Genomic DNA, 11,944 nt, shown 5'->3' with positions numbered 1-11,944 from the left:
AAGGTTAATAAATAGTAAACAAAAAGAGCTTGTGGTCAGGGCCAGAGAATGTGTAAGAAGGAGAGAGAGAGACTGGCTGAGTAACAGAGAGAGACAGACACAATATGGCCGACAAGAAGTTGGTTGGCGTTGACAGCACATGTGTGTGATGTCTATCTGTCCCAGAGTCTCTCTGTGTATGTGTGTGTGTGTGTGAGAGAGAGAGAGGAAAAGAGATAGCCTACAACAGTTAGTAACGCCTGCTTATTTATGTATGAAAAAACAGGAGAGGGCAGGAGGATGGTGTGGGGCACCGCGTATCCTTTCAATTTAACCGCCATGCAAATGTCAATTGTCAGTTTGTAGTAGAACAAACTCGTCGATTTGACCATTCTTTTGAATGTTCGAATGTTCGTTTGTTGGTCGGTCGGTCGGTTGGTTGGTTGGTTCGTTGGTTCCCTCTTTATTGCCGCTTGTTTATTTAGTACAACAATCAACTAATTATGGCTTGTTAAATTGCAGCCATTGAAATGACCATTTAAACCATTCAATTTCAATAGCATGCAATTTAACCAACCCCCCTTCCAGGACCCCTTCGACATCTCTCCTCTAGCATGACCATCACCATCCATGTCACATGTGTCATTTGCCTGCCTTGAAAATATATTTGATTTATTCTCGATAAAGTCCAATTTGTTGGGTCATCCGATTCGATACTTTGACAACCCAACTCACTGGAGACCATTTGATGGTGGTGGTCATGGTGGTTCCAGCAGGAGCTGGAGAGTTCATAATGGTTTGTGGTGGAGGTTGCTTTCACTCAGTCTTTTGTGGTTAACGCCTACACTCAGCCGCCTCTGCAATTTGTTAAACACGAATTGCAATTTGCTTAAAATTTATCGCAATTTAATCATCGCAAACATGGACAAAAATATGCCCCGGCCAGGAGAGCAACAAAACTATTAACGCCACACAGACGATCAACGCGATGGCAATGGCGTTGCCGTTGAAGATGGAGATGGAGATGAAGATGGAGTTAAACCTGGAAATGGAGATAGTCGGTCTTTCCACCTGCTCTCAAGATGCCTCAAGGCCCAACAAAGCAACAAAAAAAAAAAAACAACAAATGTTTTCATTCATGTTCCAGTCAGGCAACCAGACACCCGCCATTTGAGAAGCTCTCTAGGAGAGTCGACGAGAATTTACCTTTGGGAATCTACCTCTAATCATTAGAGTCTAATGTTTACCAGTTCAGAAAGGAAAAATTGACTTTCTGGATGTTTATAATCCATAGAAGAAGATATAACTATAACTTAACTATCAAGACCAAAAGAGTTTCCACAAATTTCATTCAAACACTTAGTATAAGAGTTACTTACCATACTATTAATGCTCAATTTGTTCTAATTAAGAACTTTGAAGTTTTCAATTCAATCATTTTTTCAATATGATTTGTTAAATATAAGATTTTGGCATTCACTTTTTGAAGATGACCCTACTTAGATCTTATCAAAACTGTTTGAGTGAAAGTTTTTCATTTGTATTTACAATAAAGGCGAATCTAGGCGGGGGAAACGAGGTAAATTTTCAACCGAAAGTGTGCAATAAGCCGACCAAGAATTCGATTTTTAAAACATAAAGAAATTTTAAAAAATTCTGAAAAAAAATTCTGAGTAAATTCTAAAAAAATAAACAATTTTTAAGTTACAAAACATACAAAAAATTATAAACTTTTTTCCTATATTGAACACTTTTAGCCTATTGCATGCTTAAAGGAGCAAATTTCCCCCATTTCACAGTCCTAGATCCGCCCAATACAATTTTACAATTAGAGTATAGCTAGTAATCATTAACCCCATAAAGTATGCAATGAAATTAAAAGAATTCCGTTGCACCAAAATCTTTCAAATTTTTTTTCCTTAATAAAACGTTAGTTAAAGAAAATTTCAGATTAAAGAAAGGCAAATCATACGTAATCGAATTAAATGAATATTTTTTGTATAAAATTAGGTACTAATTGGCCTAATAGACTCAACAAATACCCTACAGCTTACGGAGCACTTTACAAAAACCCAAAAGGTCAACAAAATGCCTTGGCAGACTCTATGCCAGGCAAGAAAAAAGAAAAAAAAGAAAAGCGAAAGAGAGAGCGATACAGGAAGAGAGATGGCTTAAGAAAAGAAAAGACCATCAGAGAGGCAAAAATTTGCATTTTTACCGCATTTGTACGGTTTATATTTTTTGGTTTACCGTCTCTTAGCTTTTGGTTTGGTTTTTTTAGGTTATAGTTCATTGCATTGCATTCAAAATTGATTTGTTCATGACGAACTCATTTGGCAGGCCAGACCAGGCCAACAGTGAAGAAACAAACGATTGAGGCGAAGGGAAAATACCAACGATGAAAGCGACTCGAAATGTGTATATAGTAATATGACAATTAACTGTCGTTTTAACCATCACTTAACAACTGTATAATTGTGGTACACAAGTTAAGCTCATTACCCAAGAAAATGGCCAACAATTTCATTGCATTTCATTCCATTCCATTCCATTGCAGAGCAGGTTTTGAGACGGGGGGGACACTGTCAAAAACTCTGCGACCCAAGGGACATTGACATTTTTGCTGGAGGGGGGGGAAGAAAAAAAATAAAACAATCGATCAAACATTTTTGCCATCAAAAACTCATTTAACTTTCTTGCAAACCCCGAAACTAAAGAAAAGTGTCAACATCAACATCAAAGTCACTGAAAAAATACACATTTCTATTGATATTTGCACAAATCTGACAGTTTGTGATTGTTAAAGGCAGTTTGGAATTCAAATTTCACATGACAGGACAGGCCAGGGAAGCCAACTGAGAGAAAATTGCATTAAAAGGCAAATAGTTGGTATGTGCTACGTTCTACCAATGGTAAATTGGCCAAATTACAAATTAGATCGACAAATAGTAGAAGTTTTTAGCAAATTTGTATGTCTTATTGAGCCTAATCAATTCATTTTGATTCACTAACTAGTGATTGGATAAAATTAAACAATTCTTTTATGTGAGTGAGTGAAGATGTTTACTAAACTTGTAACTTTTTTACTCTCTTGTTCACTAATTTATTTGTTCACTAATTTACTTGTTGACTAACTCATTTCTTCACTGACTCACTAGTTCCCTGACTTACAAGATCACTTGGTCGGTTTTTTTCAAATTCCAAACAATATTAGTTTCGTATTATAAATTCCAAACCAAACTATCTCAGTGAGTAAATCATTTTTAATATCATCTTCAGTTCAAAATCTTAACTGAACTCACTGAAAACTTAGAATAAGTATCAGGACCGGACCGGCATTTGCCCGATTGCCCGGTGGGCCCTCTAGGTAGGGGGCCCCTTTTGATGAAATTTCATGTAGTAGAGTAGAAGTTTTTAGTTACTGGGGCCCTTCGTACGAGGTTCCCACTAAGAATCATTTTTGTACCATAATAAATCGATGGGTGCTGGGGCCCCTGTCGTTCACAGGCTCTGTAAGACTGGAAAAGACTGGGGCCCTTTAAAACGAATGAAGTATAGAAAAATTTTCTTAAAAACCGAAGTTGAATGTAGCAATATACCAGTCAGCCTCAACGGGTTCTCAGTACGAATCATTTTTTTAACCTAATAAACTGATGGACGCTGGGGCCCCTGGAATTCAGAAGTCCTGGAACTTTAGATATTGTTTTCAAAATTTTAGAAACTTTCTTGCTTAAGGCAGTTGAAAAAAAAAACTTGAATCAAATTAAAAATGAACGCATTATTAAAGCCTTATACTTACAGAGCAATTTACTTCAAAAACTTTTGACTGTTTGATGATTTAAAATCTAGTAAAATTACGCCTTACGTAGAAGTGCATTGTTGAAAAAAGATAGGCAAATAAAATTGTTTGAGCGATCATATTTGATGTAAAACCTAAAAATGTGTACCTTTCATTTTCCTCGACATAATTTTTGAAGCATATAGTATAGGGGGCCCTTCTACTTCAATGCCCGGTGGGCCCTCAGGGTCCCAGTCCGGGCCTGATAAGTATTCATTTTAGACAAAATTTTGTTTCATTTTTCCAACTAGTGCAGAACTGAAATCGAGAGTTTGTAACTCAGCTGAACCAGTCATTCAATGAGTCGATTGAACAAGTGATTCAATGAGTCGATTGAACACTTCTTCACTTGAGTCAAGTGAAAAGTGAATGAGTAACTGAAAATTCAGTATATAAAGTGAGTACATGAACATGTTTATTCAGATTAATAATAGTTTTCAGCCCCTTCGAAAATTTATTGATATAAAAAGATTTGAAAACCAATTGATTACACGCTAATTCTTGAAATTTTCAAGTCGAGTTTAACTGATAAGTCGCGAAAGATAACTGTAAGTGTTGAAAGATTTGAAATATTTTTTGTTAATATTTACTTTAAAATTTTCAAGGGATACTAACATCAGTCATTTATTTTCATTATATACATAAATTGACTTTGAAAATCTCTATGAATATTCATCCTAGATATTTTCATGAAATGTCTGTGAAAATTCAATTTGATTGAGCATTATATAAATTGACTTTGAAAATCTCTATGAATATTCATTCAAGATATTTTCGTGAAATGTCTGTGAAAATTCAATTTGATTGAGCAAAAGGGGAATAATTTTATCCTCCACCTATCCCTATTCTATCCCCTTCACCTTATGCCATCTTCCTTCAAAGGTAACCAAATGCCTTATAAATATTAAAGTTGATAGCATTTTTGAAATTTGAGAGATTAGTTTGGACATATATCATTTCTTATATGGTAAATGGCTGACAACTTCAACACATATTCCTAATGAGCTTAAACGAGCCTCTGTGTGAATTTGTTTCTCATGCAATTCTCTCTATACGCTGGAACAACATCATGTCAAAGCCAAAAGGTCAAAAAGAAAAAAAATAAACTAAAAGGAAAGTCCTTCGTTTCTTTAACAACACAGACATTGAGTCTCCATTGGAGAAGACGATGTAGCAGAAGCAGAAGCTAAGAGAGGAGTCAAGTTGGTAGGCATCGAAAAAAAGTGGCTTAAATTAACTCAGTGACAATGCTAACGAAGCAGTCAGCGAATAACAAACAAAACAAACGACTGAAAATCGAGCAACGACACCTTAACACAGCGGCGAATGGCCGGGGAGCCGAGATGGAGGCTGGAGCTGGAGGTGGATAGCGCAGTCAGCACCTGGAATTGAGTGCAAAATATGGCGCAGAGAAACAGAACTGAGAGAGAAACTTGGGGTAAGACTTTTTAGCCTGGCCGGGAATCCATGTTACTTAGCGTCTAAGCTCAGCGTTCAAGCGTTGTAGCCAATTAAAAACGAAATACGACAAGCTCCTCTACAAAAGCTGAGATTCAAAAGGATGCAGCACGCCAGTGAAGTTGGCCAGAGGAGGTGCGGCCTGGTCACGTTTTGTCTAGGCATCGAAAGCAAATCTAAGCGAGGCAATCAAATTAGGCAAAACTTTTGCTCTGTTTCTCAGAGCATGAATGTGAAGCTAAGTGGTATATAGAAGATGGAGGTAGGAATCGGGATGGAGATGGAGATGGAGCAGGGGAACAGCATCTTTAATTGCAGACTAATGTGATCATATGGCAAAGGAATTTTCGAGACTCAAAGGAGGAGATATCAATTCTGTGCCCAATATGCTAAATAGCTAAAGGTCACAGATTTACATGACTCTGGGACACATCTTGATATGAAAGTGTCAACATACCGTTAACGTTAACGAATTTCCCTCTCTCTCTCACTCTCCCGGTCCCCGTGCAACTTTGGCTTTGGTAACAAACAAAAAGAAAAAAAAAGAAGGCAAAAACATTGCAACATGACACCAAGACATGACAACAAAATGAGCTTCTGTTGTGGAGATCGGCAGCCAGCAGCAGGACCCAGAGTCTGCAAATAGTCTGTGAGAGTGACAACTGCAACGGGCATTGCTTTCAAATATTTAACACCAAAAGGCCAGCCAAAACTCCGGGGCGATAACGCACCAAATGCATGCGAAATCGAACACTTTGAGCAGTGCAGGTACAGTGAAGCATCGCTATGATTGTACGATGCCAATATTGGCATCATATTATTTGATTTCTCACAGAGTTCTGCCTGTATTTTGGTCAGACAAACTTGGCTTTTTGATTTTGACCAGGCAGCCAGTTTGGCATTCATTTATTCGCATGCCAATTTAAACTCAATTTGAGTTTCAGTTTTCTTCCCCTCCCTCCTCTTACACGTACATACATATATACGTTAGCTGGTTCTTTTTCGTCTCTTCTCTCCAGCTCCCTCTTTCGGGGGCTTTGTCAAACGGAGCCGCCTTAATTGATTTTGGCGATTTAACGAGGTGCAAAGCCAAACACTCCAACTTCAACTTTGTTTCAAAATCGTTGAAGTTGGAAAGAAACAAAAAAAATGTATATCAAGTTATCATAAGGCACTCGGATCTAGTTTGAAACTTGCCTAAACAAATTGTTCATAAAAAATAATGAATAAAGTCAAAAGTTAAGAAATTATAACATTTCCCTCTGCAGGTAGAAAAATATTTTAAATTTACTCAAGATTTTTTGCTAAGTATCTTGAAATAAAGTTTAAAACAAAAATTTGTGCATTAACTTTAAAAATAAATAAGAAGTACTTACCTTTACTGCGCACAAACTTATTTATCTATCTTTTTTATATATTTTAGTCATAAGATTTTTCTATATTATGAGAGATTGAAACTGAGCCTACTTTAATACAAATTTTCTTTATATATTTCTATCGAGATATTTCTTAACAAAGCAGGCTTATCTAACTATATTTTGGGATGGATTTGGCAATATCAACTAACTCTGATAAAGAATTGAGTTCTTCCATGCATTACAATCGTCTAAGCAAGTAAATCTGGCTTTTTCTATGAGTTTCTCTTCTTTTTTTCCTGTCAAGATTCGTTAAATTTTTTTTTTTCATTATTTTGTTCATATTCGCTTCAATTTGGTGTTGTTCGCTGCAAATTTTTGTGAAATTTTCTTTCAGTTGTTCCATTTTTCTTTAAATTCTCTTGATATTTGGATATCTCCTCCACCTGTCTCTCATCATTCAATGCAATTTTTTATTTTTCCTTAGAAATGAATCGCTTTCTATGTTCCACTTACTTTCAACTTCCCTCTCTAAATGACTCTGTTCGAATGATTTTATCTTTTCTTTTAATCCTAGAATATATTTAAATTAAAACTTTAGGAATAAAGTGTGGGCACATACTGAGTCTGACTCTCAGCAATACTATATAATTGGATTTATTAAAAAAAGATTTCATTTTTCATTAGTCACTTGTCCACTTACCCCGTGGTCATCTGATAGTAATCCAAGAAAAAAGAGGACACAAAGTTCAAGTACTTGTAGATTCATTTCGAATTATTGACATATTTCCTTTTGTAGTAGTACCAATTATTTGTTATTTGCATTTGTTATGAATTTTTTATGTAGCATTTAAATTAAAGGATATGTTTTCATTTTTTCATTGGACATAATGTGTTCATAAACCTTTAGAAGCACTTGTTTTTAATCTTGTTTATATAGTATAGTAATCGTACGTTTTGTTTTTAAATATCTTGAATATTAGCTTCCATTTAACTATGCATTTAAGTGGTCAAAGTAGTCAAAAGTAAAAGTAGATTAGAAATAATCTTTTGAAAAAAGCAGGACGTAATCGTGATTTAATAATTAGCAGACTTTGCCAAAGGTTTTCAAAAGTAGATAAGGATTGCAACTAAATAAATCGAAAAAATATAGGCAAAGCTATGCTTGCTTACCTTTTTGTGTTGATTTTGAATTAATATTGACCTCGGGGCGGCTTAAAAAGGAGGTGCTTTTACAGTGCTTCAGACAGTGCTACAAGTGCTTCTACAAGGTTGTGGAAATGAACTTTTTGAAAATCTTAACAAAAATGTTTTCTTCATCAGATCTAGATTAATTGATTGCGGCAGAACATCGAAAGTAGGAAGAGCGGGATCAGGCAATAGTATAATAAATACACTACTTATATTACGCATGTCAAAAGTACTGCTTCTGTTTGGATGTTACTTCAAAACATCTGTAATGGGAAAAAACATTAAGAACAAGCATGGCGAAGAAACTTAACCCGGAGTCCATTAAGCATGCAATTATATTAGAGGCTTGTACGACAACTATTCGATTATGACCTGTAATCATTTTAGGACCCTGCAACATATCAAATGCGGAATGCAAACGTCACATCCTTTGTATCATCCTGCAAACGTTGAACAGCCACTGTTGTTTGCCGATACAACTTCTCCAACTACAACAACCCTACAGAAGATATCAAGGAGTATGCAATTTGGCCGATACTTACACTCTCTGACATTTACATTCAGTTACCATTACTTACTATTTGTAAAAATGTTCAAATACCAGATAAAAACAAAAGTTCTTTGCCCTCTTTAACTGAAAACAGAGTTTTATGCAATGTTGGCGCCTCAAGTTATGCAACATATTACCTAAAATTGTCCATACTTACAAAATTTGTTCAAAGTCTTAAATTTTGTTTATTTCCGCGGTAAATGAATGTGGATTTATGTTTTTTTTTTTGTGGTAATGTCATAATGTTCATATGCATTGTTTAATTGCATTAATTTTATTATGCCTTTAATTAGTGCTTGTTTGTTTGTTAAAATCGTTTATGCCATCGTTTGTTATTGTTTATAAACATTAATTTATTTATTCATATTTCTTGTTTGTTGGTTTTACTTTTCTTTTACATACGATGTATATGTATTTAAATAATAATGTTGTGCTTCAGTTTTATTTTTACAGTGTACTAATACCAAGTTAGAGATTAATTTATAATTTTAGTTTTATAACTATAATTTATACTGTTTTTTTTCATATTTTTTTGTTTTTTGTTTTCTTTTCGGTCTTAATTACCACAACAAGCGTTTCCAGTTGACTTATTTGATTAACTAACAAATACAGAGAATTTGTCTTTATTTTTACTTTTTATGTTTTATCATTTTATTTTTTCTTGAATTTGCAATTTTTGAATTAAAATTGAAAATTCACAAAATATATATGATAGGTTTTTTTATTTTTAAATATATTTTTTTCTTCAATATTTCCTTTGTTGGTATTATACAGAGAGACAGACTATATATGCATATGTTCGTTTAAGCTATTAATACTCGTTTGGTAATTTTCCATTTTCATCAGTTAGAGTTCATATATGTATATATAGAAAGAGAGAGAGAGCATTATTGCTTTATAGAGGATCTGGATAGAGGGAGACGGTTTGTTTTGAATGGGAACAGGTTTGAAATTGGATTTGGATCTATTAATTGCCTTTGTTCTATATATTGTAAATATCTATATGCATATATATTTTTCGTGTAGATGATCTCTAATTAAATCGGTTTCGCTGTAAACAATTTCACATTTATTCATATTTGATTATTTCTATCATATAAATAGGTATACATACATATATATAGATTTAAATTCATGCAAAAAATAAATATATATATACACAATACATATAGAGATGAAGTTAAAAACTGTAGTATTATTACGTAAAAACCAAAACAAAAACTATGATTATTGTTTGGATAATCTATTTACACAAAAAACTGAGAAATGATAAATTGAATTATATTGATTTCGAAAAATTCCGACAGTCTGCATATAATATGATACAAATTTTCTTTATATATATATATAGATTCAAGATTCTTTTTTCTTTTGTTACCCGTAATTGCTGTTAAGACTTTAAAAAATCAATTTGAAAATAAAATACCAAGTTTAAATAGATTCAAATAGATTTTCGATTCTTTTCGTTTTTCTTTTTTTTTTTGGACTCATCACAGGAAAAAGAATGAAAATACTACTTTTATATATAATAGAGTTTCTTACTCGAAACCCTAGATTGGTTTCTTGATCTAAGATAGTTCGCTCGGTCTAAGATAAGTTGGAAAGTTTGTTTGTTAATTCCATAATGTATTCAAGATATCGAGAATACAATACAAATCTATGATAAACACGCTTTATATAGATTAATTTTTTAAACCTTTGAAAAACTTAGTTGCAATATTTCATAATAATAATAATTATTTGTAAAAAATTTGCAGTTAAATTAAATGATGGAAATAGAAATTGTCGTTTACTCAATGGGAAGAAATTAGAGGAAAAGATTAAAAAACAGTCACATTTAAACAAACATTTTTCGTTTTTTGTAATTTTAAGTTCCGCTTGTTCGTACGACAGTCAAAAACAAAGTTGCAAAATCAAGAATCATATGTAAATACTTTCAAAAAAAAACTAACATTTAAACATACATTTTAAATTAAATCTGGACTGATGGCTCCTGATTTCTTATATACTGACCCAACCTATTATAGCCAGTAGATAATGAATTAATTTAAATCTTTTGTACACCAATCTTATATAAACGAACTATGTTGATGCATTGCGGCGTTCCGCCTGAACTCTATTATATATTGACATAAAACATAAAATGTTCTACATACATATATAACTCTATATACGATAGTGTTGCTATGTCAAAACTACTTAATTCTTTGCTTGGTTTTTGCTTTTGATAATAGTTTTTCTTCTTTTTTTTTTGTGTTTTTCGTTATTTCATTTCGTTTTTTATACACATATGTAAGTCAAGGTACAAACATGCATTTCCTATACAACTATATAGACATGGGCATATATCTAAAAATGGCATATACATATATATAAAACTATTTATGTATATATATATATATATATATATATATATATGTATATGTGTAGGTGTAATTATCAATAGCGGAAGTTCGGTTATGTTTTCTTTTTGTGTGTGTTTCGTAAAGCTTTGCCATTTGTGAGAAACTGAAAGAAAGTTTTAAAATTCAACCTAAAAAAAAAAAAAAACAATTAAACATAAACATAATCCAAATGAGAATCATAATCGTTATCCAAAATGAAGATCGAATTGAATTTTGGAAATAAAAATACATTTCTTTTTTATTTGTTTTTTGTTTTTCTTTCTTTTACTTTAAATCGCCGTAAAATATTTTTTTTTGTGTTTTTTTTTTATTAAATCGATTTGCATTTTGTTGGTTGCTGTGTATGTTGTTTTTAAGTGTTTTAAGTTTTTTTTTTGCAATTTGTTTTCCACTTGTTTTTTATTATCGCTCCTGCTGACTTAAGTGACTAAATGTTTTTTTTTTGTTTTTGTTGTTTTTACATACTAAAAAAGTACAGGCTACAAATAGTTTTCTTTTTTATAAATTTTAAATGTTTCGGATTTAAAATATTTACTCAATATTATTATTATTATTATAATTATAGTATTATTATTATTATTATTATAATGGGTTGCATATCATAAGCATGTTTCTCTTGCAATTATAATTAAAAGTATTACCTTGTATAAAAAATAATAATAGTGTTCTTGCTTCCTTTCTTTACTACACACCACTTTCTCTCCAACTTTCTCCTGCTGTTCCCATCTTACCCTAGAAACTCCCCACGCTAGTAGCTCGCTCTTTTACCTCCTCCCTCCATATTTCTCTCATCCTGCATGCTTCATCTTCCTCTTTATCTTCTTCAAGTTTCTTTTGATAGTTAAAATAACTAAATGTAGTTTAATGTATGTTTGTATGTGTGTAAGTGTGTGTGTGTGTGTATGGGGAGGAGGATATTGTTTTTGTTTTGTTTAAATTACAGGATAAGTTAATTTAAATTTACGTACATTGAAAAATGTGTTTTTTTTTTATCTTTTCTCTTTTGTTTTGCAGTCTGGCCTAGTTTTTAGTTTTTTTTTTGTTTTGTTTTTTTTTGCTTTAGGCCAGTTTCTGCTAAAGCGTGTGATTCTGAAACGGCCTTACCAATGCGACCGAAATTTTTTTTTGCTTTCTTTTAAGTATTAACATTAATTTATATTACTAAACA

This window comes from Drosophila willistoni (genome assembly GCF_018902025.1).
Source record: "Drosophila willistoni isolate 14030-0811.24 chromosome 2L unlocalized genomic scaffold, UCI_dwil_1.1 Seg168, whole genome shotgun sequence".
In the NCBI taxonomy this organism is placed as follows: domain Eukaryota; kingdom Metazoa; phylum Arthropoda; class Insecta; order Diptera; family Drosophilidae; genus Drosophila; species Drosophila willistoni.
The sequence above is the reverse complement of the archived record's forward strand: the minus strand, read 5'-3'. Positions refer to the sequence as shown.